The sequence below is a fragment of the Pristiophorus japonicus genome, unplaced genomic scaffold (assembly GCF_044704955.1).
Source record: "Pristiophorus japonicus isolate sPriJap1 unplaced genomic scaffold, sPriJap1.hap1 HAP1_SCAFFOLD_464, whole genome shotgun sequence".
In the NCBI taxonomy this organism is placed as follows: Eukaryota; Metazoa; Chordata; class Chondrichthyes; family Pristiophoridae; genus Pristiophorus; species Pristiophorus japonicus.
Genome location: NW_027254368.1, coordinates 47,147 through 74,205, shown reverse-complemented (window position 1 = coordinate 74,205; position 27,059 = coordinate 47,147). Strand labels below are relative to the sequence as shown.

The following is a 27,059-nucleotide window of genomic DNA, read 5'->3' as shown; positions in this document are numbered from 1 at the left end:
CTCACAGACTGAACGATTGGTTGAAGGTGTATCCACACACACAACATGTGTCCTGTTTCTCTCAGCTGTGATTGGTGTTTTTACAAAGGCTGATGAGAAGGTGATCCTGATCAATCCGGGAATCTGTCAAATCTTGAGGCGATGTTTGGATTGAGTTTCCCAGCTGCAGATCCTCCCCTTCTAATACCCGGCAAATAAATGGTGCTTACAAACATTGTTACTTTAAATACAGGATAGAGATACAGAATAGACAATTCTAGATCCTGCACAACATTCTGTCCCCCCGGGGGGGGGGCCTGTCACCGGGAGAAAGCCCCGCAGCTGCCCCCCGCCCGGGGAAAGGCCGGAGGCCCACAGCGGGTGTGTGTGAGGCGGATAATGCGGAGTGTTGTCTCTCGGGCGGGACGGCGGGGCCTGGGCCCGCACTCGGTGTGTGTGAAGCCCGCGGCCCCCCGGGGTTTATTAACCCGCTCCCTCCCTCCGCCCATCTCTCAGCCGCTGCCTCAGACACAGCCGCCCCACCGCGCATGCTCAACTCACGCTGCCCGGGTGATTGACGGCAGCTCCGGGCCAATAGGAAGAGCAGGGGGCGGGGTTGGAGGACCGAGCAGGCGATTGGTCCTCCAAGCAATTGGAGTGTGCGAGGGGCGGAGCTTGCGTCCACCATCCCCCCCCCCCCCAGTGGGCGGGGCTGAGCCCGGATCTCCCACACTGAGCGTGCGCGGGCGGCGGCGGCGACGGCGACAGTTGGTGGAGCCCGGATGATGCGGGACACGAGACGGTGGGTTGTCGGCGCGGGGCAGGAATTGGAGCCGCGAGTGGGGCTGGTGAGTGACATAAACACCTGGTATCGGGCCCAGGAGGTGGGTGGGGTGGCTTGACCCATCCACCTCCACGGAGGTGTGTGGGGGACCTGACCCATCCACCTCCATGGCACGAACCTGGTATTGCAGTACTTCCAGGAACGGTGCAGTGGCTCTAGGCCTTTTGGCTAAGAGCATTGGCGCAGAGTGATCCTTGATGTGTGCAAGGTGACCTCTGGCGTTTGTGATTTGACAAAGAATTGGAACGATTGGCTACGAATTTCAAAAAAAAATAACAGGCCAGAGGCTGAGCCCGGGGTTGTCCCGCCCGCCCGTGGGGACAGGGCCTCAGGCTCCCAGGGACACCCCACTAAATGCATTCTGGAAGCAGGAGAGAAATGGGAGGCATTCTAAACCAAATGGTCCAATTTAAAGGTGACCACAAATCTGTGAGGGGCAGGATCAGCTGATCAATCTGTTAAAGTATTAATAGCAGTATAGAGCACAACAACAAGCTCATTATGGTCAACCTTTATCAGTCACTAGTTCGACCTCAGATATTGAGGGTTGGGCTCAATTCTGGGCACCACACTTTTGAAAAGTTCATCAATAATAACAGAAAATAGGTGCAGGAGTCGGCCATTCGGCCCTTCGAGCCTGCACCACCATTCAATAAGATCATGGCTGATCATTCACCTCAGTACCTCTTTCCTGCTTTCTCTCTATACCCCTTGATCCCTTTAGCCGTAAGGGCCATATCTATCTCCCTCTTGAATATATCCAATGAACTGGCATCAACAACTCTCTGCGGTAGAGAATTCCACAGGTTAACAACTCTGAGTGAAGAAGTTTCTCCTCATCTAAGTCCTAAATGGCCTACCCCTTATCCTTAGACTGTATCCCCTGGTTCTGGACTTCCCCAACATCGGGAACGTTCTTCCCGCATCTAACCTGTCCCGTCCCGTCAGAATCTTACACGTTTCTATGAGATCCCCTCTCATCCTTCTCAACTCCAGTGTATAAAGTCCCAGTTGAGCCAGTCTCTCCTCATATGTCAGTCCTGCCATCCCTGAAATCAGTCTGGTGGACCTTCGCTGTACTCCCTCAATAGCAAGAACGTCCTTACTCAGATTAGGAGACCAAAACTGAACACAATATTCCAGGTGAGACCTCACCAAGGCCCTGTACAATTGCAGTAAGACCTCCCTGCTCCTATACTCAAATCCCCTAGCTATGAAGGCCACATACCATTTGCCTTCTTTACTGCCTGCTGTACCTGCATGCCAACTTTCAATGACTGATGAACCATGACACCCAGGTCCCATTGCACTTCCCCTTTTCCTAATCTGCCACCATTCAGATGATAATCTGCCTTTGTGTTTTTGCCACCAAAGTGAATAACCTCACATTTATCCACATTATACTGCATCTGCCATGCATTTGCCCACTCACCTAACCTGTCCAAATCACCCTGCAGCCTCTTAGCATCCTCCTCACAGCTCACACTACCACCCAGTTTAGTGTCATCTGAAAACTTGGAGATATTACACTGAATTCCTTCATCCAAATCATTTATGTATATTGTAAAGAGCTGGGGTCCCAGCACTGAGCCCTGCGGCACTCCACTAGTCACTGGCTCCCATTCCGAAAAGGACCCGTTTATCCCGACTCTGCATCCTGTCTGCCAACCAATTCTCTATCCACGCCAGTACATTGCCCCCAATACCATGTGCTTTGATTTTGCACATCAATCTCTTATGTGGGACCTTATCAAAGGCATTTTGAAAGTCTAAATACACCACATGCACTGGTTCTCCCTTGTCCACTCTAGTAGTTACATCCTCAAAAAATTCCAGAAGATTTGTCAAGCATGATTTCCCTTTCATAAATCCATGCTGACTTGGACCGATCCTGTCGCTGCTTTCCAAATGCGCTGCTATTTCATCCTCAATAATTGATTCCAACATTTTTCCTACTACTGATGTCAGGCTAACCGGCTTATAATTACCTGTTTTCTCTCCCTCCTTTTTTAAAAAGTGGTGTTACATTATCTCCCCTCCAGTCCATAGGAACTGATCCAGAGTCGATAGACTGTTGGAAAATAATCACCAATGCATCCATTATTTCTAGGGCCACTTCCTTAAGTACTCTGGGATGCAGACAATCAGGCCCCGGGGATTTATCGGCCTTCAATCCCATCAATTTCCGCAACACAATTTCCCGCATAATAAGGATATCTTTCAGTTCCTCCTCCTCACTAGACCCTTGATCCCCTAGTACATCCAGAAGGTTATTTGTGTCTTCCTTCGTGAAGACAGAACTAAAGGATTTGTTCAATTGGTCTGCCATTTCTTTGTTCCCTATTATAAATTCACCTGAGTCCGACTGCAAGGGACCTACGTTTGTCTTCACTAATCTTTTTCTCTTCACATATCTATAGAAGCTTTTGCAGTCAGTTTTTATGTTCCCGGCAAGCTTCCTCTCGTACTCTATTGTCCCCCTCCTAATTAAACCCTTTGTCCTCCTCTGCTGAATTTTAAATTTCTCCCAGTTCTAAGGTTTGCTACTTTTTCTGGCCAATTGATATGTCTCTTCCTTGGATCTAATACTATCCTTAATTTCCCTTGTTTGCCAAAGTTGAGCCACCTTCCCCGTTTTATTTTTATTCCAGACAGGGATGTACAATTGTTGAAGTTCATCCATGTATCTATAAATGTTTGCCATTGCCTATCCACCGTCAACCCTTTAAGTATCATTTGCCAGTCTATTCTAGCCAATTCACGCCTCATGCCATCGAAGTTAGCTTTCCTTAAGTTCAGGACCCTAGTCTCTGAATTAACTGTGTCACTCTCCATCTTAATAAAGAATTCTACCATATTATGGTCACTCTTCCCCAAGGGGCCTCGCACAACAAGATCGCTAATTAGTCCCTTCTCATAACACATCACCCAGTCCAGGATGGCCTGCTCTCGAGTTGGTTCCTTGACAGATTGGTCAATAAAACTATCCCTAGTACACTCCAGGAAATCCTCCTCCACCGCATTGCTAGCAGTTTGGTTAGCCCAATCTATATGTAAATTAAAGTCGCCCATGATAACTGCTGTATCTTTATTGCACACATCCCTTATTTCTTGTTTGATGCTGTCGCCAACCTCACTACTAATGGTTCGTGGCCTGTACACAACTCCCACCAGCGTTTTGTGCCCTTTGGTATTCCGTAGCTCCACCCATACCGATTCCACATCATCCAAGCCAATGTCCTTCCTTACTATTGCATTAATTTCCTCTTTAACCAGCAACGCCACCCCACCTCCTTTTCCTTTCTGTCTATCCTTCCTAAATGTTGAATACCCCTGGATGTTGAGTTCCTAGCCTTGGTCACCCTGGAGCCATGTCTCTGTGATGCCAATTACATCATATCCGTTAACTGCTATCTGCACAGTTAATTCGTCCACCTTATTCCGAATACTCCTCGCATTGAGGTATAGAGCCTTCAGGCTTGTCTTTTTAACACACTTTGCCCCTTTAGAATTTTGCTGTAATGTGGCCCTTTTGTTTTTTGCCTTGGATTTCTCTGCCCTCCACTTTTATTATTCTTCTTTCTATCTTTTGCCTCTGTCTCCCTTTTATTTTCCTCTGTCTCCCTGCATAGGTTCCCATCCCCCTGCCATATTAGTTTAACTCCTCCCCAACAGCACGAGCAAACACTCCCCCTCGGACATTGGTTCCGGTCCTGCCCAGGTGCAGACCGTCCGGTTTGTACTGGTCCCACCTCCCCCAGAACCGGTTCCAATGTCCCAGGAATTTGAATCTCTCCCTTCACTCCTCAAGCCACGTATTCATCTGAGCTATCCTGCAATTCCTACTCTGACGAGCACGTGGCACTGGTAGCAATCCTGAGATTACGACTTTTGAGGTCCTACTTTTTAATTTAGCTCCTAGCTCCCTAAATTCGTCTCATAGGACCTCATCCCGTCTTTTACCTATATCGTTGGTACCTATATGCACCACGACAACTGGCTGTTCACCCTCCCTTTTCAGAATGTCCTGCACCCGCTTCGAGACATCCTTGACCCTTGCACCAGGGAGGCAACATACCATCCTGGAGTCTCGGTTGCAGCCGCAGAAACGCCTATCTATTCCCCTTACAATTGAATCCCCTATCACTATTGCTCTCCCACTCTTTTTCCTGCGCTCCTCTGCAGCAGAGCCACCCACAGTGCCATGAACTTGCCTTTCCCTGATGAGTCATCCCCCTCAACAGCACCCAAAGCGGTGTATCTGTTTTGCAGGGGGATGACCGCAGGGGACCCCTGCACTACCTTCCTTGCACTGCTCTTCCTGTTGGTCACCCGTTCCCTATCTGGCTGTGTACCCTTTACCTGCGGTGTGACCAACTCGCTAAACATGCTATTCACGCCATTCTCAGCATCGTGGATGCTCCAGAGTTCATCCACCCGCAGCTCCAGTGCCGCAATGCGGTCCATCAGGAGCTGCAGGTAGATGCACTTCCCGCACACGTAGTCGTCAGGGACACTGGAAGCGTCAGAGTTCCCACATAGTACAGGAGGAGCATAACACGTGTCCGAGCTCTCCTGCCATGACTTAATCCTTAGATTAACTTAATTGAGCAACAACAATGTTAAAAGATTACTTACTGATAAAGAAAAAAAAATTACTTACCAATCACCAGCCAATCACTTACCCCTTTGGCTGTGACATCACCTTTCGATTTCTTTCTACTTTTTTGCCTCCCTGTAGCTGCACAAGCGCTGCCTCCCCACACACCTCCCGAGCCTCTCGCCGATGCACCACGAACTCCCGACGATTCACGGACGCTGGGCCTTTTTATAGGCCTCTACACGCAATAATTTTCAAAACGATAAGTGCTTTGGAGGATGTTGCCTGGACTGGAGAATTTTAGCTATGAGGAAAGATTGGATAGGCTGGGTTTTTTTTTGGAAGGGAGGTGGTTGAGAGAGGAGACCTAATTGAGGTGTATTAAATTATGAGGGGCCTGGATAGAGTGGATAGGAAGGACCTATTCCCCTTAGCAGAGGGTCAACAACCAGGGGCATAGATTTAAAGTGGTAGGAGGTTTAGAGGGGAAAGCTCTTCACCCAGAGGGTGGTGGGGGTCTGGAACTCGCCGCCTGAAAGGGTGGTAGAGGCAGAAACACTCATAGCATTTAAAACAAACTTGGATATGCATTTGAAGTGCCGTGACCTACAAGGCCACGGACCAAGAGCTGAAAAGTGGGATTAGGCTGGATAGCTCTTTGTCGGCCGGCACAGACACGATGGGCTGAATGGCCTCCTTCAATGCTATAAACTTCAGTGATTCCATGGTCCTGTACTTAGTGATGACGTTTGTAAATTATGACAAATATAGAAGATTAAGTGTTGATCTAATTGAGGTGTTTAAGATTAAAGCAGTTGATAGGGTGGATGGAGAGAAACTATTTCCTCTGGTGAGGGAGTCCACAACAAGGGGTCACAACCTTAAAATCAGAGCCAGGCCGTTCAGGGTGATGTCAGGAAGCACTTCCTCACACAAATGCTGATTGGCTGTTTCTCTTTGTTGGAGAGTCTGGAACTAGGGGTCACAGTCTCAGGATAACGGACGGCCATTTAGGACTGAGATGAGGAGAAATGTCTTCACTCAAAGGGTTGTGAATCTTTGGAATTCTCTGCCCCAAAGAGCTGTGGATGCTCAGTCGTTGAGTGTATTCAGGGCTGAGATCGATAGATGTTTGGACACTAAAGAAATCAAGGGATACGGGGATAGTGCGGGAAAGTGGAGCTGAGGTAGAAACATAGAAACATAGAAAGTAGGAGCAGGAGTCGCCATTCGGCCCTTTGAGTCTGCACCACCATTCAATATGATCATGGCTGATCATGCAACTTCAGTATTCCATTCCTGCTTTCTCTCCATACCCCTCAATCCCTTTAGCTGTAAGAGCCACATCAAACTCCCTTTTGAATATATCGAACGAACTGGCCTCAACAACTTTCTGTGGTAGAGAATTCCACAGGTTCACAATTCTCTGAGTGAAGAAGTTTCTCCTCATCTCGGTCCTATAGGCTTACCCCTTATCCTTAGACTGTGAACCCTGGTTCTGAACTTCTCCAACATCGGGAACATTCTTCCTGCATTTGACCTGTCCAGTCCCGTCAGAATTTTATATGTTTCTATAAGATCGCCTCTCATTCTTCTAAATTCCAGTGAATATAAGCCTAGTTGATCCAGTCTTTCTTCATATGTAAGTCCTGCCATCCCATCAGCCATGATCTTATTGAATGGTGGAGCAGGCTCGAGGGACTGTTTAACCCATTCCTGCTCCTATTTCTTATGCTCTTAAAGCCTAGTGGAAATCTGGAACTCTGTTCCCCATAAAACGGAGGCTGGGGGCCAATTGAAAATTCCAAAACTGAGATAGATAGATTTCCTTAGGCAAGGGTATTAATGGCGATGGAACCAAGGCAGGTAGACGGAGTTAAAATACTGATCTAATTGAATGGCGGAACAGGCTCAAGGGGCTGAATGGCCTATTCCTATTCCTATGCTCCTAATAATAGCTGTCGACACTCACTGTCGAGGTTCACACACGGACATTGGGCACATGGGGTGTGTGTGTGTGTGTTGCCGTGTTTTGGGCACTGGGGGGGATGTTGTTACCGTGTTTTGGGTAGTGGGGGGGGGGGAGGGGATTATCAATGATTGGGCTGTAGGGTGAGGAAGGGGATTATCAATGACTGGGCTGTAGGGTGAGGAAGGGGATTATCAATGATTGGGCTGCAGGGTGGGGAAGGGGATTATCAATGACTGGGCTGTAGGGTGGGGAAGGGGATTATCAATGACTGGGCTGTAGCGTGAGGAAGGGGATTATCAATGATTGGACTGTAGGATGGGGAAGGGGATTATTAATGACTGGGCTGTAGGGTGGGGAAGGGGATTATCAATGACTGGGCTGTAGCGTGAGGAAGGGGATTATCAATGACTGGGCTGTAGCGTGAGGAAGGGGATTATCAATGACTGGGCTGTAGCGTGAGGAAGGGGATTATCAATGACTGGGCTGTAGCGTGAGGAAGGGGATTATCAATGACAGGGCTGTAGGGTGGGGAAGGGGATTATCAATGACTGGGCTGTAGGGTGAGGAAGGGGATTATCAATGACTGGGCTGTAGGGTGGGGAAGGGGATTATCAATGATTAGGCTGTAGGGTGAGGAAGGGGATTATCAATGATTGGGCTGTAGGGTGAGGAACGGGATTATCAATAATTGGACTGTAGGGTGAGGAAGGGGATTATCAATGACTGGGCTGTAGGGTGGGGAAGGGGATTATCAATGACTGGGCTGTAGCGTGAGGAAGGGGATTATCAATGATTGGACTGTAGGATGGGGAAGGGGATTATTAATGACTGGGCTGTAGGGTGGGGAAGGGGATTATCAATGACTGGGCTGTAGGGTGGGAAAGGGGATGATCAATGACTGGGTTGTAGCGTGAGGAAGGGGATTATCAATGACTGGGCTGTAGCGTGAGGAAGGGGATTATCAATGACTGGGCTGTAGCGTGAGGAAGGGGATTATAAATGACTGGGCTGTAGCGTGAGGAAGGGGATTATCAATGACAGGGCTGTAGGGTGGGGAAGGGGATTATCAATGACTGGGCTGCAGGGTGGGGAAGGGGATTATCAATGATTAGGCTGTAGGGTGAGGAAGGGGATTATCAATGATTGGGCTGTAGGGTGAGGAACGGGATTATCAATAATTGGACTGTAGGGTGAGGAAGGGGATTATCAATGATTGGGCTGTAGGGTGAGGAAGGGGATTATCAATGATTGGGCTGTAGGGTGGGGAAGGGGATTATCAATGACTGGGCTGTAGGATGGGGAAAGGGATTATCAATGATTGGGCTGCAGGGTAAGGAAGGCGATTATCAATGATTGGGCTGTAGAGTGGAGAAGGGGATTATCAATGATTGGGCTGTAGGATGGGGAAAGGGATTATCAATGACTGGGCTGCAGAGTGGAGAAGGGGATTATCAATGATTGGGCTGTATGGTGGGGAAGGGGATGATCAATGACTGGGCTGTAGGGTGAGGAAGGGGATTATCAATGACTGGGCTGCAGAGTGGAGAAGGGGATTATCAATGATTGGGCTGTATGGTGGGGAAGGGGATTATCAATGACTGGGCTGTAGGGTGAGGAAGGGGATTATCAATGACTGGGCTGTAGAGTGGAGAATGGGATTATCAATGATTGGGCTGTAGGGTGTGGAAGGGGATTATCAATGACTGGGCTGTAGGGTGGGGAAGGGGATTATCAATGACTGGGCTGTAGGCTGGGGAAGGGGATTATCAATGACTGGGCTGTAGGGTGGGGAAGGGGATTATCAATAACTGGGCTGTAGGATGGGGAAGGGGATTATCAATGACTGGGCTGTAGGGTTTCGATAGGGGATTATCAATGACTGGGCTGTAGGATGGGGAAGGGGATTATCAATGATTGGGCTGTAGAGTGGAGAAGGGGATTATCAATGACTGGGTTGTAGCGTGAGGAAGGGGATTATCAATGACTGGGCTGTAGCGTGAGGAAGGGGATTATCAATGACTGGGCTGTAGCGTGAGGAAGGGGATTATCAATGACTGGGCTGTAGCGTGAGGAAGGGGATTATCAATGACTGGGCTGTAGCGTGAGGAAGGGGATTATCAATGATTGGGCTGTAGGGTGGGGAAGGGGATTATCAATGACTGGGCTGTAGAGTGGAGAAGGGGATTATCAATGATTGGGCTGTAGGGTGAGGAAGGGGATTATCAATGATTGGGCTGTAGGGTGAGGAAGGGGATTATCAGTGACTGGGCTGCAGGGTGAGGAAGGGGATTATCAATGACTGGGCTGTAGAGTGGAGAAGGGGATTATCAATGATTGGGCTGTAGGATGGGGAAAGGGATTATCAATGATTGGGCTGTAGGATGGGGAAGGGGATTATCAATGACTGAGCTGTAGGGTGAGGAAGGGGATTATCAATGATTGGGCTGTAGGGTGGGGAAGGGGATTATCAATGACTGGGCTGTAGAGTGGAGAAGGGGATTATCAATGATTGGGCTGTAGGGTGAGGAAGGGAATTATCAATGATTGGGCTGTAGGGTGAGGAAGGGGATTATCAATGATTGGGCTGTAGGGTAAGGAAGGGGATTATCAATGACTGGGCTGTAGAGTGGAGAAGGGGATTATCAATGATTGGGCTGTAGGATGGGGAAAGGGATTATCAATGATTGGGCTGTAGGATGGGGAAGGGGATTATCAATGACTGAGCTGTAGGGTGAGGAAGGGGATTATCAATGATTGGCCTGTAGGGTAAGGAAGGGGATTATCAATGATTGGGCTGTAGAGTGGAGAAGGGGATTATCAATGATTGGGCTGTATGGTGGGGAAAGGGATTATCAATGACTGGGCTGTAGGGTGAGGAAGGGGATTATCAATGACTGGGCTGTAGGGTGGGGAAGGGGATTATCAATGATTGGGCTGTAGGGTGGGGAAGGGGATTATCAATGATTGGGCTGTAGGGTGAGGAAGGGGATTATCAATGACTGGGCTGTAGGGTGAGGAAGGGGATTATCAATGATTGGGCTGTAGGGTAAGGAAGGGGATTATCAATGACTGGGCTGCAGAGTGGAGAAGGGGATTATCAATGATTGGGCTGTATGGTGGAGAAGGGGATTATCAATGATTGGGCTGTAGGGTTTGGAAGGGGATTATCAATGACTGGGCTGTAGGGTGGGGAAGGGGATTATCAATGATTGGGCTGTAGGGTGGGGAAGGGGATTATCAATGATTGGGCTGTAGGGTGAGGAAGGGGATTATCAATGACTGGGCTGTAGGGTGAGGAAGGGGATTATCAATGACTGGGCTGTAGGATGGGGAAGGGGATTATCAATGACTGGGTTGTAGCTTGAGGAAGGGGATTATCAATGACTGGGCTGTAGCGTGAGGAAGGGGATTATCAATGACTGGGCTGTAGCGTGAGGAAGGGGATTATCAATGACAGGGCTGTCGGGTGGGGAAGGGGATTATCAATGACTGGGCTGTAGGGTGGGGAAGGGGATTATCAATGACTGGGCTGTAGGGTGGGGAAGGGGATTATCAATGATTAGGCTGTAGGATGGGGAAAGGGATTATCAATGATTGGGGAAGGGGATTATCAATGACTGGGCTGTAGGATGGAGAAGGGGATTATCAATGATTGGGCTTTAGGGTGAGGAAGGGGATTATCAATGACTGGGCTGTAGGGTGAGGAAGGGGATTATCAATGACTGGGCTGTAGGATGGGGAAGGGGATTATCAATGACTGGGCTGTAGGGTGGGGAAGGGGATTATCAATGATTGGGCTGTAGGGTGAGGAAGGGGATTATCAATGACTGGGCTGTAGGGTGAGGAAGGGGATTATCAATGACTGGGCTGTAGGGTGGGGAAGGGGATTATCAATGACTGGGCTGTAGGGTGGGGAAGGGGATTATCAATGATTGGGCTGTAGGGTGAGCAAGGGGATTATCAATGACTGGGCTGTAGGATGGGGAAGGAGATTATCAATGATTGGGCTGTAGCGTGAGGAATGGGATTATCAATGATTGGGCTGTAGGATGGGGAAGGGGATTATCAATGACTGAGCTGTCGGGTGAGGAAGGGGATTATCAATGACTGAGCTGTAGGGTGGGGAAGGGGATTATCAATGACTGGGCTGCAGAGTGGAGAAGGGGATTATCATTGATTGGGCTGTAGGGTAAGGAAGGGGATTATCAATAACTGGGCTGCAGGATGGGGAAGGGGATTATCAATGACTGGGCTGTAGGGTTTCGATAGTGGATTATCAATGACTGGGCTGTAGGATGGGGAAGGGGATTATCAATGACTGGGCTGCAGAGTGGAGAAGGAGATTATCAATGATTGGGCTGTAGGGTGGGGAAGGGGATTATCAATGACTGGGCTGTAGGGTGGGGAAGGGGATTATCAATGATTTTACTGTAGGGTGAGGAAGGGGATTATCAATGACTGGGCTGTAGGGTGAAGAAGGGGATTATCAATGACTGGGCTGTAGGGTGGGGAAGGGGATTATCAATGACTGGGCTGTAGGGTGGGGAAGGGGATTATCAATGATTGGGCTGTAGGGTGAGGAAGGGGATTATCAATGACTGGGTTGTAGGGTGAGGAAGGGGATTATCAATGACTGGGCTGTAGGGTGAGGAAGGGGATTATCAATGATTGGGCTGTAGGGTGGGGAAGGGGATTATCAATGACTGGGCTGTAGAGTGGAGAAGGGGATTATCAATGATTGGGCTGTAGGGTGAGGAAGGGGATTATCAATGATTGGGCTGTAGGGTGGGCAAGGGGATTATCAATGATTGGGCTGTAAGGTGAGGAAGGGGATTATCAATGATTGGGCTGTAGGGTGAGGAAGGGGATTATCAATAACTGGGCTGTAGGATGGGGAAGGGGATTATCAATGACTGGGCTGTAGGGTTTCGATAGGGGATTATCAATGACTGGGCTGTAGGGTGGGGAAGGGGATTATCAATGATTGGGCTGTAGGGTGAGGAAGGGGATTATCAATGACTGGGCTGTAGGATGGGGAAGGGGATTATCAATGACTGGGCTGTAGGGTGGGGAAGGGGATTATCAATGATTGGGCTGTAGGGTGAGGAAGGGGATTATCAATGACTGGGCTGTAGGGTGAGGAAGGGGATTATCAATGACTGGGCTGTAGGGTGGGGAAGGGGATTATCAATGACTGGGCTGTAGGGTGGGGAAGGGGATTATCAATGATTGGGCTGTAGGGTGAGCAAGGGGATTATCAATGATTGGGCTGTAGGATGGGGAAGGAGATTATCAATGATTGGGCTGTAGCGTGAGGAAGGGGATTATCAATGATTGGGCTGTAGGATGGGGAAGGGGATTATCAATGACTGAGCTGTCGGGTGAGGAAGGGGATTATCAATGATTGGGCTGTAGGGTGGGGAAGGGGATTATCAATGACTGGGCTGCAGAGTGGAGAAGGGGATTATCATTGATTGGGCTGCAGGGTAAGGAAGGGGATTATCAATAACTGGGCTGCAGGATGGGGAAGGGGATTATCAATGACTGGGCTGTCGGGTTTCGATAGTGGATTATCAATGACTGGGCTGTAGGATGGGGAAGGGGATTATCAATGACTGGGCTGCAGAGTGGAGAAGGAGATTATCAATGATTGGGCTGTAGGGTGGGGAAGGGGATTATCAATGACTGGGCTGTAGGGTGGGGAAGGGGATTATCAATGACTGGGCTGCAGAGTGGAGAAGGAGATTATCAATGATTGGGCTGTAGGGTGGGGAAGGGGATTATCAATGACTGGGCTGTAGGGTGGGGAAGGGGATTATCAATGATTTTACTGTAGGGTGAGGAAGGGGATTATCAATGACTGGGTTGTAGGGTGAGGAAGGGGATTATCAATGATTGGGCTGTAACGTGGGGAAGGGGATTATCAATGATTGGGCTGTAGGGTGGGGAAGGGGATTATCAATGACTGGGCTGTAGGGTGGGGAAGGGGATTATCAATGATTTTACTGTAGGGTGAGGAAGGGGATTATCAATGACTGGGTTGTAGGGTGGGGAAGGGGATTATCAATGACTGGGCTGTAACGTGGGGAAGGGGATTATCAATGACTGGGCTGTAGCATGGGGAAGGGGATTATCAATGACTGGGCTGTAGGGTGAGGAAGGGGATTATCAATGATTGGGCTGTTGGATGGGGAAGGGGATTATCAATGATTGGGCTGTAAGGTGAGGAAGGGGATTATCAATGATTGGGCTGTAGGGTGAGGAAGGGGATTATCAATGACTGGGCTGTAGGGTGAGGAAGGGGATTATCAATGACTGGGCTGTAGGGTGAGGAAGGGGATTATCAATGATTGGGTTGTAGGGTGGGGAAGGGGATTATCAATGACTGGGCTGTAGGGTGGGGAAGGGGATTATCAATGACTGGGCTGTAGGGTGGGGAAGGGGATTATCAATCATTGGGCTGTAGCGTGAGGAAGTGGATTATCAATGATTGGGCTGTAGGGTGGGGAAGTGGATTATCAATGATTGGGCTGTAGGGTGAGGAACGGGATTATCAATGACTGGGCTGTAGGGTGAGGAAGGGGATTATTAATGACTGGGCTGTAGGATGGGGAAGGGGATTATCAATGACTGGGCTGTAGCGTGAGGAAGGGGATTATCAATGACTGGGCTGTAGCGTGAGGAAGGGGATTATCAATGACAGGGCTGTAGGGTGGGGAAGGGGATTATCAATGACTGGGCTGTAGGGTGGGGAAGGGGATTATCAATGACTGGGCTGTAGGGTGGGGAAGGGGATTATCAATGACTGGGCTGTAGGGTTTCGATAGGGGATTATCAATGACTGGGCTGTAGGATGGGGAAGGGGATTATCAATGATTGGGCTGTAAGGTGAGGAAGGGGATTATCAATGACTGGGCTGTAGGGTGAGGAAGGGGATTATCAATGACTGGGCTGTAGGATGGGGAAGGGGATTATCAATGACTGGGCTGTAGGGTGGGGAAGGGGATTATCAATGATTGGGCTGTAGGGTGAGGAAGGGGATTATCAATGACTGGGCTGTAGGGTGAGGAAGGGGATTATCAATGACTGGGCTGTAGGGTGGGGAAGGGGATTATCAATGACTGGGCTGTAGGGTGGGGAAGGGGATTATCAATGATTGGGCTGTAGGGTGAGCAAGGGGATTATCAATGACTGGGCTGTAGGATGGGGAAGGAGATTATCAATGATTGGGCTGTAGGATGGGGAAGGAGATTATCAATGATTGGGCTGTAGGGTGGGGAAGGGGATTATCAATGACTAGGCTGTAGAGTGGAGAAGCGGATTATCAATGATTGGGCTGTAGGGTGAGGAAGGGGATTATCAATGATTGGGCTGTAGGATGGGGAAGGGGATTATCAATGACTGAGCTGTCGGGTGAGGAAGGGGATTATCAATGATTGGGCTGTAGGGTGGGGAAGGGGATTATCAATGACTGGGCTGCAGAGTGGAGAAGGGGATTATCATTGATTGGGCTGTAGGGTAAGGAAGGGGATTATCAATAACTGGGCTGCAGGATGGGGAAGGGGATTATCAATGACTGGGCTGTCGGGTTTCGATAGTGGATTATCAATGACTGGGCTGTAGGATGGGGAAGGGGATTATCAATGACTGGGCTGCAGAGTGGAGAAGGAGATTATCAATGATTGGGCTGTAGGGTGGGGAAGGGGATTATCAATGACTGGGCTGTAGGGTGGGGAAGGGGATTATCAATGATTTTACTGTAGGGTGAGGAAGGGGATTATCAATGACTGGGCTGTAGGGTGAGGAAGGGGATTATCAATGACTGGGCTGTAGGGTGGGGAAGGGGATTATCAATGACTGGGCTGTAGGGTGGGGAAGGGGATTATCAATGATTGGGCTGTAGGGTGAGGAAGGGGATTATCAATGACTGGGTTGTAGGGTGAGGAAGGGGATTATCAATGACTGGGCTGTAGGGTGAGGAAGGGGATTATCAATGATTGGGCTGTAGGGTGGGGAAGGGGATTATCAATGACTGGGCTGTAGAGTGGAGAAGGGGATTATCAATGATTGGGCTGTAGGGTGAGGAAGGGGATTATCAATGATTGGGCTGTAGGGTGGGCAAGGCGATTATCAATGACTGGGCTGTAGAGTGGAGAAGGGGATTATCAATGATTGGGCTGTAGGGTGGGGAAGGGGATTATCAATGACTGGGCTGCAGAGTGGAGAAGGAGATTATCAATGATTGGGCTGTAGGGTGGGGAAGGGGATTATCAATGACTGGGCTGTAGGGTGGGGAAGGGGATTATCAATGATTTTACTGTAGGGTGAGGAAGGGGATTATCAATGACTGGGTTGTAGGGTGAGGAAGGGGATTATCAATGATTGGGCTGTAGGGTGGGGAAGGGGATTATCAATGACTGGGCTGTAACGTGGGGAAGGGGATTATCAATGACTGGGCTGTAGCATGGGGAAGGGGATTATCAATGACTGGGCTGTAGGGTGAGGAAGGGGATTATCAATGATTGGGCTGTTGGATGGGGAAGGGGATTATCAATGACTGGGCTGTAGGGTGAGGAAGGGGATTATCAATGACTGGGCTGTAGGGTGGGGAAGGGGATTATCAATGACTGGGCTGTAGGGTGGGGAAGGGGATTATCAATCATTGGGCTGTAGCGTGAGGAAGGGGATTATCAATGATTGGGCTGTAGGGTGGGGAAGTGGATTATCAATGATTGGGCTGTAGGGTGAGGAACGGGATTATCAATAAATGGGCTGTAGGGTGAGGAAGGGGATTATTAATGACTGGGCTGTAGGATGGGGAAGGGGATTATCAATGATTGGGCTGCAGGGTGGGGAAGGGGATTATCAATGATTGGGCTGTAGGGTGAGAAGGGGATTATCAATGACTGGGCTGTAGGGTGAAGAAGGGGATTATGAATGACTGGGCTGTAGAGTGGAGAAGGGGATTATCAATAATTGGGCTGTAGGGTGAGGAAGGGGATTATCAATGACTGGGCTGTAGGGTGGGGAAGGGGATTATCAATGACTGGGCTGTAGAGTGGAGAAGAGAATTATCAATGACTGGGCTGTAGAGTGGAGAAGGGGATTATCAATAATTGGGCTGTAGGATGGGGAAGGGGATTATCAATGATTGGGCTGTAGGGTGAGAAGGGGATTATCAATGATTGGGCTGTAGGGTGGGGAAGGGGATTATCAATGACTGGGCTGTAGGGTGAGGAAGGGGATTATGAATGACTGGGCTGTAGAGTGGAGAAGGGGATTATCAATAATTGGGCTGTAGGGTGAGGAAGGGGATTATCAATGACTGGGCTGTAGGGTGGGGAAGGGGATTATCAATGACTGGGCTGTAGAGTGGAGAAGAGGATTATCAATGATTGGGCTGTAGGGTGGGGAAGGGGATTATCAATGACTGGGCTGTAGGGTGGGGAAGGGGATTATCAATGATTTTACTGTAGGGTGAGGAAGGGGATTATCAATGACTGGGCTGTAGGGTGAGGAAGGGGATTATCAATGACTGGGCTGTAGGGTGGGGAAGGGGATTATCAATGACTGGGCTGTAGGGTGGGGAAGGGGATTATCAATGATTGGGCTGTAGGGTGAGGAAGGGGATTATCAATGATTGGGCTGTTGGATGGGGAAGGGGATTATCAATGATTGGGCTGTAGGGTGAGGAAGGGGATTATCAATGATTGGGCTGTAGGGTGAGGAAGGGGATTATCAATGACTGGGCTGTAGGGTGAGGAAGGGGATTATCAATGACTGGGCTGTAGGGTGGGGAAGGGGATTATCAATGACTGGGCTGTAGGGTGGGGAAGGGGATTATCAATCATTGGGCTGTAGCGTGAGGAAGGGGATTATCAATGATTGGGCTGTAGGGTGGGGAAGGGGATTATTAATGACTGGGCTGTAGGATGGGGAAGGGGATTATCAATGATTGGGCTGTAGGGTGGGGAAGGGGATTATCAATGATTGGGCTGTAGGGTGAGAAGGGGATTATCAATGATTGGGCTGTCGGGTGGGGAAGGGGATTATCAATGATTGGGCTGTCGGGTGGGGAAGGGGATTATCAATGACTGGGCTGTAGGGTGAGGAAGGGGATTATGAATGACTGGGCTGTAGAGTGGAGAAGGGGATTATCAATAATTGGGCTGTAGGGTGAGGAAGGGGATTATCAATGACTGGGCTGTAGGGTGGGGAAGGGGATTATCAATGACTGGGCTGTAGAGTGGAGAAGAGGATTATCAATGATTGGGCTGTAGGGTGGGGAAGGGGATTATCAATGACTGGGCTGTAGGGTGGGGAAGGGGATTATCAATGATTTTACTGTAGGGTGAGGAAGGGGATTATCAATGACTGGGCTGTAGGGTGAGGAAGGGGATTATCAATGACTGGGCTGTAGGGTGGGGAAGGGGATTATCAATGACTGGGCTGTAGGGTGGGGAAGGGGATTATCAATGATTGGGCTGTAGGGTGAGGAAGGGGATTATCAATGACTGGGTTGTAGGGTGAGGAAGGGGATTATCAATGACTGGGCTGTAGGGTGAGGAAGGGGATTATCAATGATTGGGCTGTAGGGTGGGGAAGGGGATTATCAATGACTGGGCTGTAGAGTGGAGAAGGGGATTATCAATGATTGGGCTGTAGGGTGAGGAAGGGGATTATCAATGATTGGGCTGTAGGGTGGGCAAGGGGATTATCAATGACTGGGCTGCAGAGTGGAGAAGGGGATTATCAATGATTGGGCTGTAGGGTGGGGAAGGGGATTATCAATGACTGGGCTGCAGAGTGGAGAAGGAGATTATCAATGATTGGGCTGTAGGGTGGGGAAGGGGATTATCAATGACTGGGCTGTAGGGTGGGGAAGGGGATTATCAATGATTTTACTGTAGGGTGAGGAAGGGGATTATCAATGACTGGGTTGTAGGGTGAGGAAGGGGATTATCAATGATTGGGCTGTAGGGTGGGGAAGGGGATTATCAATGACTGGGCTGTAACGTGGGGAAGGGGATTATCAATGACTGGGCTGTAGCATGGGGAAGGGGATTATCAATGACTGGGCTGTAGGGTGAGGAAGGGGATTATCAATGATTGGGCTGTTGGATGGGGAAGGGGATTATCAATGATTGGGCTGTAAGGTGAGGAAGGGGATTATCAATGATTGGGCTGTAGGGTGAGGAAGGGGATTATCAATGATTGGGTTGTAGGGTGGGGAAGGGGATTATCAATGACTGGGCTGTAGGGTGGGGAAGGGGATTATCAATGACTGGGCTGTAGGGTGGGGAAGGGGATTATCAATCATTGGGCTGTAGCGTGAGGAAGTGGATTATCAATGATTGGGCTGTAGGGTGGGGAAGTGGATTATCAATGATTGGGCTGTAGGGTGAGGAACGGGATTATCAATGACTGGGCTGTAGGGTGAGGAAGGGGATTATCAATGATTGGGTTGTAGGGTGGGGAAGGGGATTATCAATGACTGGGCTGTAGGGTGGGGAAGGGGATTATCAATGACTGGGCTGTAGGGTGGGGAAGAGGATTATCAATCATTGGGCTGTAGCGTGAGGAAGTGGATTATCAATGATTGGGCTGTAGCGTGGGGAAGTGGATTATCAATGATTGGGCTGTAGGTTGAGGAACGGGATTATCAATGACTGGGCTGTAGGGTGAGGAAGGGGATTATTAATGACTGGGCTGTAGGATGGGGAAGGGGATTATCAATGACTGGGCTGTAGCGTGAGGAAGGGGATTATCAATGACTGGGCTGTAGCGTGAGGAAGGGGATTATCAATGACAGGGCTGTAGGGTGGGGAAGGGGATTATCAATGACTGGGCTGTAGGGTGGGGAAGGGGATTATCAATGACTGGGCTGTAGGGTGGGGAAGGGGATTATCAATGATTAGGCTGTAGGATGGGGAAAGGGATTATCAATGATTGGGCTGCAGGATGGGGAAGGGGATTATCAATGACTGAGCTGTAGGGTGAGGAAGGGGATTATCAATGATTGGGCTGTAGGGTGGGGAAGGGGATTATCAATGACTGGGCTGTAGAGTGGAGAAGGGGATTATCAATGATTGGGCTGTAGGGTAAGGAAGGGGATTATCAATGATTGGGCTGTAGGGTGAGGAAGGGGATTATCAATGACTGGGCTGCAGAGTGGAGAAGGGGATTATCAATGATTGGGCTGTAGGATGGGGAAAGGGATTATCAATGACTGGGCTGCAGAGTGGAGAAGGGGATTATCAATGACTGGGCTGTAGGGTGAGGAAGGGGATTATCAATGACTGGGCTGTAGGATGGGGAAGGGGATTATCAATGACTGGGCTGTAGGGTGGGGAAGGGGATTATCAATGATTGGGCTGTAGGGTGAGGAAGGGGATTATCAATGACTGGGCTGTAGGGTGAGGAAGGGGATTATCAATGACTGGGCTGTAGGGTGGGGAAGGGGATTATCAATGACTGGGCTGTAGGGTGGGGAAGGGGATTATCAATGATTGGGCTGTAGGGTGAGCAAGGGGATTATCAATGACTGGGCTGTCGGATGGGGAAGGAGATTATCAATGATTGGGCTGTAGGGTGAGGAAGGGGATTATCAATGACTGGGCTGCAGAGTGGAGAAGGGGATTATCAATGATTGGGCTGTAGGATGGGGAAAGGGATTATCAATGACTGGGCTGCAGAGTGGAGAAGGGGATTATCGATGATTGGGCTGTATGGTGGGGAAGGGGATTATCAATGACTGGGCTGTAGGGTGAGGAAGGGGATTATCAATGACTGGGCTGCAGAGTGGAGAAGGGGATTATCAATGATTGGGCTGTATGGTGGGGAAGGGGATTATCAATGACTGGGCTGTAGGGTGAGGAAGGGGATTATCAATGACTGGGCTGTAGAGTGGAGAAGGGGATTATCAATGATTGGGCTGTAGGATGGAGAAGGGGATTATCAATGACTGGGCTGTAGGGTTTCGATAGGGGGTTATCAATGACTGGGCTGTAGGATGGGGAAGGGGATTATCAATGATTGGGCTGTAGGGTGAGGAAGGGGATTATCAATGATTGGGCTGTAGGGTGGGGAAGGGGATTATCAATGACTAGGCTGTAGAGTGGAGAAGCGGATTTTCAATGATTGGGCTGTAGGGTGAGGAAGGGGATTATCAATGATTGGGCTGTAGGATGGGGAAGGGGATTATCAATGACTGAGCTGTAGGGTGAGGAAGGGGATTATCAATGATTGGGCTGTAGGGTGGGGAAGGGGATTATCAATGACTGGGCTGTAGAGTGGAGAAGGTGATTATCAATGATTGGGTTGTAGGATGGGGAAAGGGATTATCAATGATTGGGCTGTAGGATGGGGAAGGGGATTATCAATGACTGAGCTGTCGGGTGAGGAAGGGGATTATCAATGATTGGGCTGTAGGGTGGGGAAGGGGATTATCAATGACTGGGCTGCAGAGTGGAGAAGGGGATTATCATTGATTGGGCTGTAGGGTAAGGAAGGGGATTATCAATAACTGGGCTGCAGGATGGGGAAGGGGATTATCAATGACTGGGCTGTAGGGTTTCGATAGTGGATTATCAATGACTGGGCTGTAGGATGGGGAAGGGGATTATCAATGACTGGGCTGCAGAGTGGAGAAGGAGATTATCAATGATTGGGCTGTAGGGTGGGGAAGGGGATTATCAATGACTGGGCTGTAGGGTGGGGAAGGGGATTATCAATGATTTTACTGTAGGGTGAGGAAGGGGATTATCAATGACTGGGCTGAAGGGTGAGGAAGGGGATTATCAATGACTGGGCTGTAGGGTGGGGAAGGGGATTATCAATGACTGGGCTGTAGGGTGGGGAAGGGGATTATCAATGATTGGGCTGTAGGGTGAGGAAGGGGATTATCAATGACTGGGTTGTAGGGTGAGGAAGGGGATTATCAATGACTGGGCTGTAGGGTGAGGAAGGGGATTATCAATGATTGGGCTGTAGGGTGGGGAAGGGGATTATCAATGACTGGGCTGTAGAGTGGAGAAGGGGATTATCAATGATTGGGCTGTAGGGTGAGGAAGGAGATTATCAATGATTGGGCTGTAGGGTGGGCAAGGGGATTATCAATGACTGGGCTGTAGAGTGGAGAAGGGGATTATCAATGATTGGGCTGTAGGGTGGGGAAGGGGATTATCAATGACTGGGCTGCAGAGTGGAGAAGGAGATTATCAATGATTGGGCTGTAGGGTGGGGAAGGGGATTATCAATGACTGGGCTGTAGGGTGGGGAAGGGGATTATCAATGATTTTACTGTAGGGTGAGGAAGGGGATTATCAATGACTGGGTTGTAGGGTGAGGAAGGGGATTATCAATGATTGGGCTGTAGGGTGGGGAAGGGGATTATCAATGACTGGGCTGTAACGTGGGGAAGGGGATTATCAATGACTGGGCTGTAGCATGGGGAAGGGGATTATCAATGACTGGGCTGTAGGGTGGGGAAGTGGATTATCAATGATTGGGCTGTAGGGTGAGGAACGGGATTATCAATGACTGGGCTGTAGGGTGAGGAAGGGGATTATTAATGACTGGGCTGTAGGATGGGGAAGGGGATTATCAATGATTGGGCTGTAGGGTGAGGAAGGGGATTATCAATGATTGGGCTGTAGGGTGAGAAGGGGATTATCAATGATTGGGCTGTAGGGTGGGGAAGGGGATTATCAATGACTGGGCTGTAGGGTGAGGAAGGGGATTATGAATGACTGGGCTGTAGAGTGGAGAAGGGGATTATCAATAATTGGGCTGTAGGGTGAGGAAGGGGATTATCAATGACTGGGCTGTAGGGTGGGGAAGGGGATTATCAATGACTGGGCTGTAGAGTGGAGAAGAGGATTATCAATGATTGGGCTGTAGGGTGGGGAAGGGGATTATCAATGACTGGCTGTAGGGTGGGGAAGGGGATTATCAATGATTTTACTGTAGGGTGAGGAAGGGGATTATCAATGACTGGGCTGTAGGGTGAGGAAGGGGATTATCAATGACTGGGCTGTAGGGTGGGGAAGGGGATTATCAATGACTGGGCTGTAGGGTGGGGAAGGGGATTATCAATGATTGGGCTGTAGGGTGGGGAAGGGGATTATCAATGATTGGGCTGTAGGGTGAGGAAGGGGATTATCAATGACTGGGTTGTAGGGTGAGGAAGGGGATTATCAATGACTGGGCTGTAGGGTGAGGAAGGGGATTATCAATGATTGGGCTGTAGGGTGGGGAAGGGGATTATCAATGACTGGGCTGTAGCATGGGGAAGGGGATTATCAATGACTGGGCTGTAGGGTGAGGAAGGGGATTATCAATGATTGGGCTGTAGGGTGAGGAAGGGGATTATCAATGATTGGGCTGTAGGGTGAGGAAGGGGATTATCAATGACTGGGCTGTAGGGTGAGGAAGGGGATTATCAATGACTGGGCTGTAGGATGGAGAAGGGGATTATCAATGATTGGGCTGTAGGGTGGGGAAGGGGATTATCAATGACTGGGCTGCAGAGTGGAGAAGGAGATTATCAATGACTGGGTTGTAGGGTGAGGAAGGGGATTATCAATGATTGGGCTGTAGGGTGGGGAAGGGGATTATCAATGACTGGGCTGTAACGTGGGGAAGGGGATTATCAATGACTGGGCTGTAGCATGGGGAAGGGGATTATCAATGACTGGGCTGTAGGGTGAGGAAGGGGATTATCAATGATTGGGCTGTTGGATGGGGAAGGGGATTATCAATGATTGGGCTGTAGGGTGAGGAAGGGGATTATCAATGATTGGGCTGTAGGGTGAGGAAGGGGATTATCAATGACTGGGCTGTAGGGTGAGGAAGGGGATTATCAATGACTGGGCTGTAGGATGGGGAAGGGGATTATCAATGACTGGGCTGTAGGGTGGGGAAGGGGATTATCAATCATTGGGCTGTAGGGTGAGAAGGGGATTATCAATGATTGGGCTGTAGGGTGGGGAAGGGGATTATCAATGACTGGGCTGTAGGGTGAGGAAGGGGATTATGAATGACTGGGCTGTAGAGTGGAGAAGGGGATTATCAATAATTGGGCTGTAGGGTGAGGAAGGGGATTATCAATGACTGGGCTGTAGGGTGGGGAAGGGGATTATCAATGACTGGGCTGTAGAGTGGAGAAGAGGATTATCAATGATTGGGCTGTAGGGTGAGGAAGGGGATTATCAATGATTGGGCTGTAGGGTGGGGAAGGGGATTATCAATGACTGGGCTGTAGAGTGGAGAAGGTGATTATCAATGACTGAGCTGTTGGGTGGGGAAGAGGATTATCAATGACTGGGCTGTAGGGTGGGGAAGGGGATTATCAATGACTGGGCTGTTGGGTGAGGAAGGGGATTATCAATGACTGGGCTGTAGGGTGAGGAAGGGGATTATCAATGACTGGGCTGTAGTGTGGGGAAGGGGATTATCAATGATTGGGCTGTAGGGTGAGGAAGGGGATTATCAATGACTGGGGTGTAGGGTGGGGAAGGGGATTATCAATGATTGGGCTGTAGGGTGGGGAAGGGGATTATCAATGATTGGGCTGTCGGGTGAGGAAGGGGATTATCAATGACTGGGCTGTAGGGTGGGGAAGGGGATTATCAATGACTGGGCTGTAGAGTGGAGAAGGGGATTATCAATGATTGGGCTGTCGGGTGGGGAAGGGGATTATCAATGACTGGGCTGCAGAGTGGAGAAGGGGATTATCAATGATTGGGCGGCAGGGTGGGGAAGGGGATTATCAATGACTGGGCTGTAGAGTGGAGAAGAGGATTATCAATAATTGGGCTGTAGGGTGAGGAAGGGGATTATCAATGACTGGGCTGTAGGGTGGGGAAGGGGATTATCAATGACTGGGCTGTAGAGTGGAGAAGAGGATTATCAATGATTGGGCTGTAGGGTGAGGAAGGGGATTATCAATGATTGGGCTGTAGGGTGGGGAAGGGGATTATCAATGACTGGGCTGTAGAGTGGAGAAGGTGATTATCAATGACTGAGCTGTTGGGTGGGGAAGAGGATTATCAATGACTGGGCTGTAGGGTGGGGAAGGGGATTATCAATGACTGGGCTGTTGGGTGAGGAAGGGGATTATCAATGACTGGGCTGTAGGGTGAGGAAGGGGATTATCAATGACTGGGCTGTAGTGTGGGGAAGGGGATTATCAATGATTGGGCTGTAGGGTGAGGAAGGGGATTATCAATGACTGGGGTGTAGGGTGGGGAAGGGGATTATCAATGATTGGGCTGTAGGGTGGGGAAGGGGATTATCAATGATTGGGCTGTCGGGTGAGGAAGGGGATTATCAATGACTGGGCTGTAGGGTGGGGAAGGGGATTATCAATGACTGGGCTGTAGAGTGGAGAAGGGGATTATCAATGATTGGGCTGTCGGGTGGGGAAGGGGATTATCAATGACTGGGCTGCAGAGTGGAGAAGGGGATTATCAATGATTGGGCGGCAGGGTGGGGAAGGGGATTATCAATGACTGGGCTGTAGGGTGAGGAAGGGGATTATCAATGACTGGGTTGTAGGGTGAGGAAGGGGATTATCAATGATTGGGCTGTTGGATGGGGAAGGGGATTATCAATGACTGGGCTGTAGGGTGAGGAAGGGGATTATCAATGATTGGGCTGTTGGATGGGGAAGGGGATTATCAATGATTGGGCTGTAGGGTGAGGAAGGGGATTATCAATGATTGGGCTGTAGGGTGAGGAAGGGGATTATCAATGATTGGGCTGTAGGATGGGGAAGGGGATTATCAATGACTGGGCTGTTGGGTGAGGAAGGGGATTATCAATGACTGGGCTGTAGGGTGAGGAAGGGGATTATCAATGATTGGGCTGTAGGGTGAGGAACGGGATTATCAATGATTGGGCTGTAGGGTGAGGAAGGGGATTATCAATGATTGGGCTGTAGGGTGGGGAAGGGGATTATCAATGATTGGGCTGTAGGGTGGGGAAGGGGATTATCAATGATTGGGCTGTAGGGTGAGGAAGGGGATTATCAATGATTGGGCTGTCGGGTGGGAAAGGGGATTCCGAATGATTGGGCTGTAGGGTGAGGAAGGGGATTATCAATGATTGGGCTGTAGGGTGGGGAAGGGGATTATCAATGACTGGGCTGTAGGGTGGGGAAGGAGATTATCAATGACTGGGCTGTAGGGTGGGGAAGGGGATTATGAATGATTGGGCTGTAGGGTGGGGAAGGAGATTATCAATGACTGGGCTGTAGGGTGGGGAAGGAGATTATCAATGACTGGGCAGTAGAGTGGGGAAGGGGATTATCAATGACTGGGCTGTAGGGTGGGGAAGGGGATTATCAATGATTGGGCTGTAGGGTGGGGAAGGAGAGAGAGGGGAACCAGTGAGTGTCGAACTGAACCCAGCCAGAGTTAGACATTAGTGAACCAGTTGGGTTTTTACGACAATCCGGCCGCTTTCATGGTCACTTTGTTCGAGTGCCGGCCCCACAAATTAGCAGATTCATTAAGTTCAATTTTCTAACCTGCCTCTTTGTGGGTTCTCTCTCACACTCCCTTTTTCCTGTTTTAAATTAATTTTACAGGGTATTAGAAGGGGCGGATTTGCAGACGGGAAGCTCAAATCGCAGACTGCATCAAGATCTGACAGAGTCACTCGATTCATCGGGACCTGAATATCATCGGCCTCTCAATATGGAAGTAAAAAGCACCGTTGACGGTGGGGAGAAAGTGTACACGTGTTGTGTGTGTGGACGTGGCTTCAGCCGAATCTCTGGCCTATCAAGGCACAAGCGCAGTCACACTGGGGAGAGGCCGTTCACCTGCTCCGAGTGTGGGAAAAGATTCACTCACTCAAGCAACCTTCTGATACACTAACGAGTTCACACTGGGGAGAGACCTTTTAAATGCCCGGACTGCAGGAAATGCTATAAAAGTTCCGGGGAACTGAGCTGCCATCAACGTGTTCACAGTGGAGAGAGACCGTTCAGGTGCTCTCACTGCGGGACTGGGTTCAGGCGATCATCTAAACTCACTGTACACCAGCGCACTCACACTGGGGAGAGGCCGTTCACCTGCTCGGAGTGTGGGAAGGGATTCACTCGTTCATCCAGCCTGCTGGCACACCAGAGAGTTCACAAGTGACTGCAGAGGATGGATTCTGCTGTTTTTGCTGCTCTTCATTACAAGCAGGACTGAACCATGTTCATTCTGACAGAGGATCGTTCAGCGGGAACAGAACCTCAGCCTGGACACAATCCTTCAGGGCCACACTGAGAGGGAAAAACGGCACTTTGGTCTTTCTCGTCTCTCTTCACTGACAGCAAAGTCGCCGTGCGGGTTAATCTTGAGGTGTGTAAGAAATGAGTCCCAGCCGCTCTCTTCCATGGTTCAGAGCTCCTGGGCACGGAACAGAAGGCTCCTTTAGAAATGAACCTCAGTGCTTTGTTTGCTGTTTTAAATGGCCGTATTAACCCGCGTCACTACTTTCAGTGATTTGTGTATCTGTACCCCTCGATCCCTTTGCTCCTCTGCCCCATTTAGACTCTTATTTTCCAAATAGAATGTGGCCTCCTTATTCTTCCTACCAAAACACACCACCTCACACTGATCTGTACTGAAATTCATTTCCCAATTACACACGCATTCTGAAACTTA

General features: G+C 49.5%; 1 long non-coding RNA gene across 1 annotated transcript; it reads left to right on the top strand.

The window, feature by feature from the left end:
* The first annotated feature begins 739 nt into the window (after positions 1–739).
* LOC139252402 (uncharacterized) lies at positions 740–27,059 on the top strand. Its single transcript, XR_011591469.1, has 2 exons — positions 740–827; positions 25,988–27,059. It is a non-coding gene; the product is annotated as an uncharacterized lncRNA (long non-coding RNA).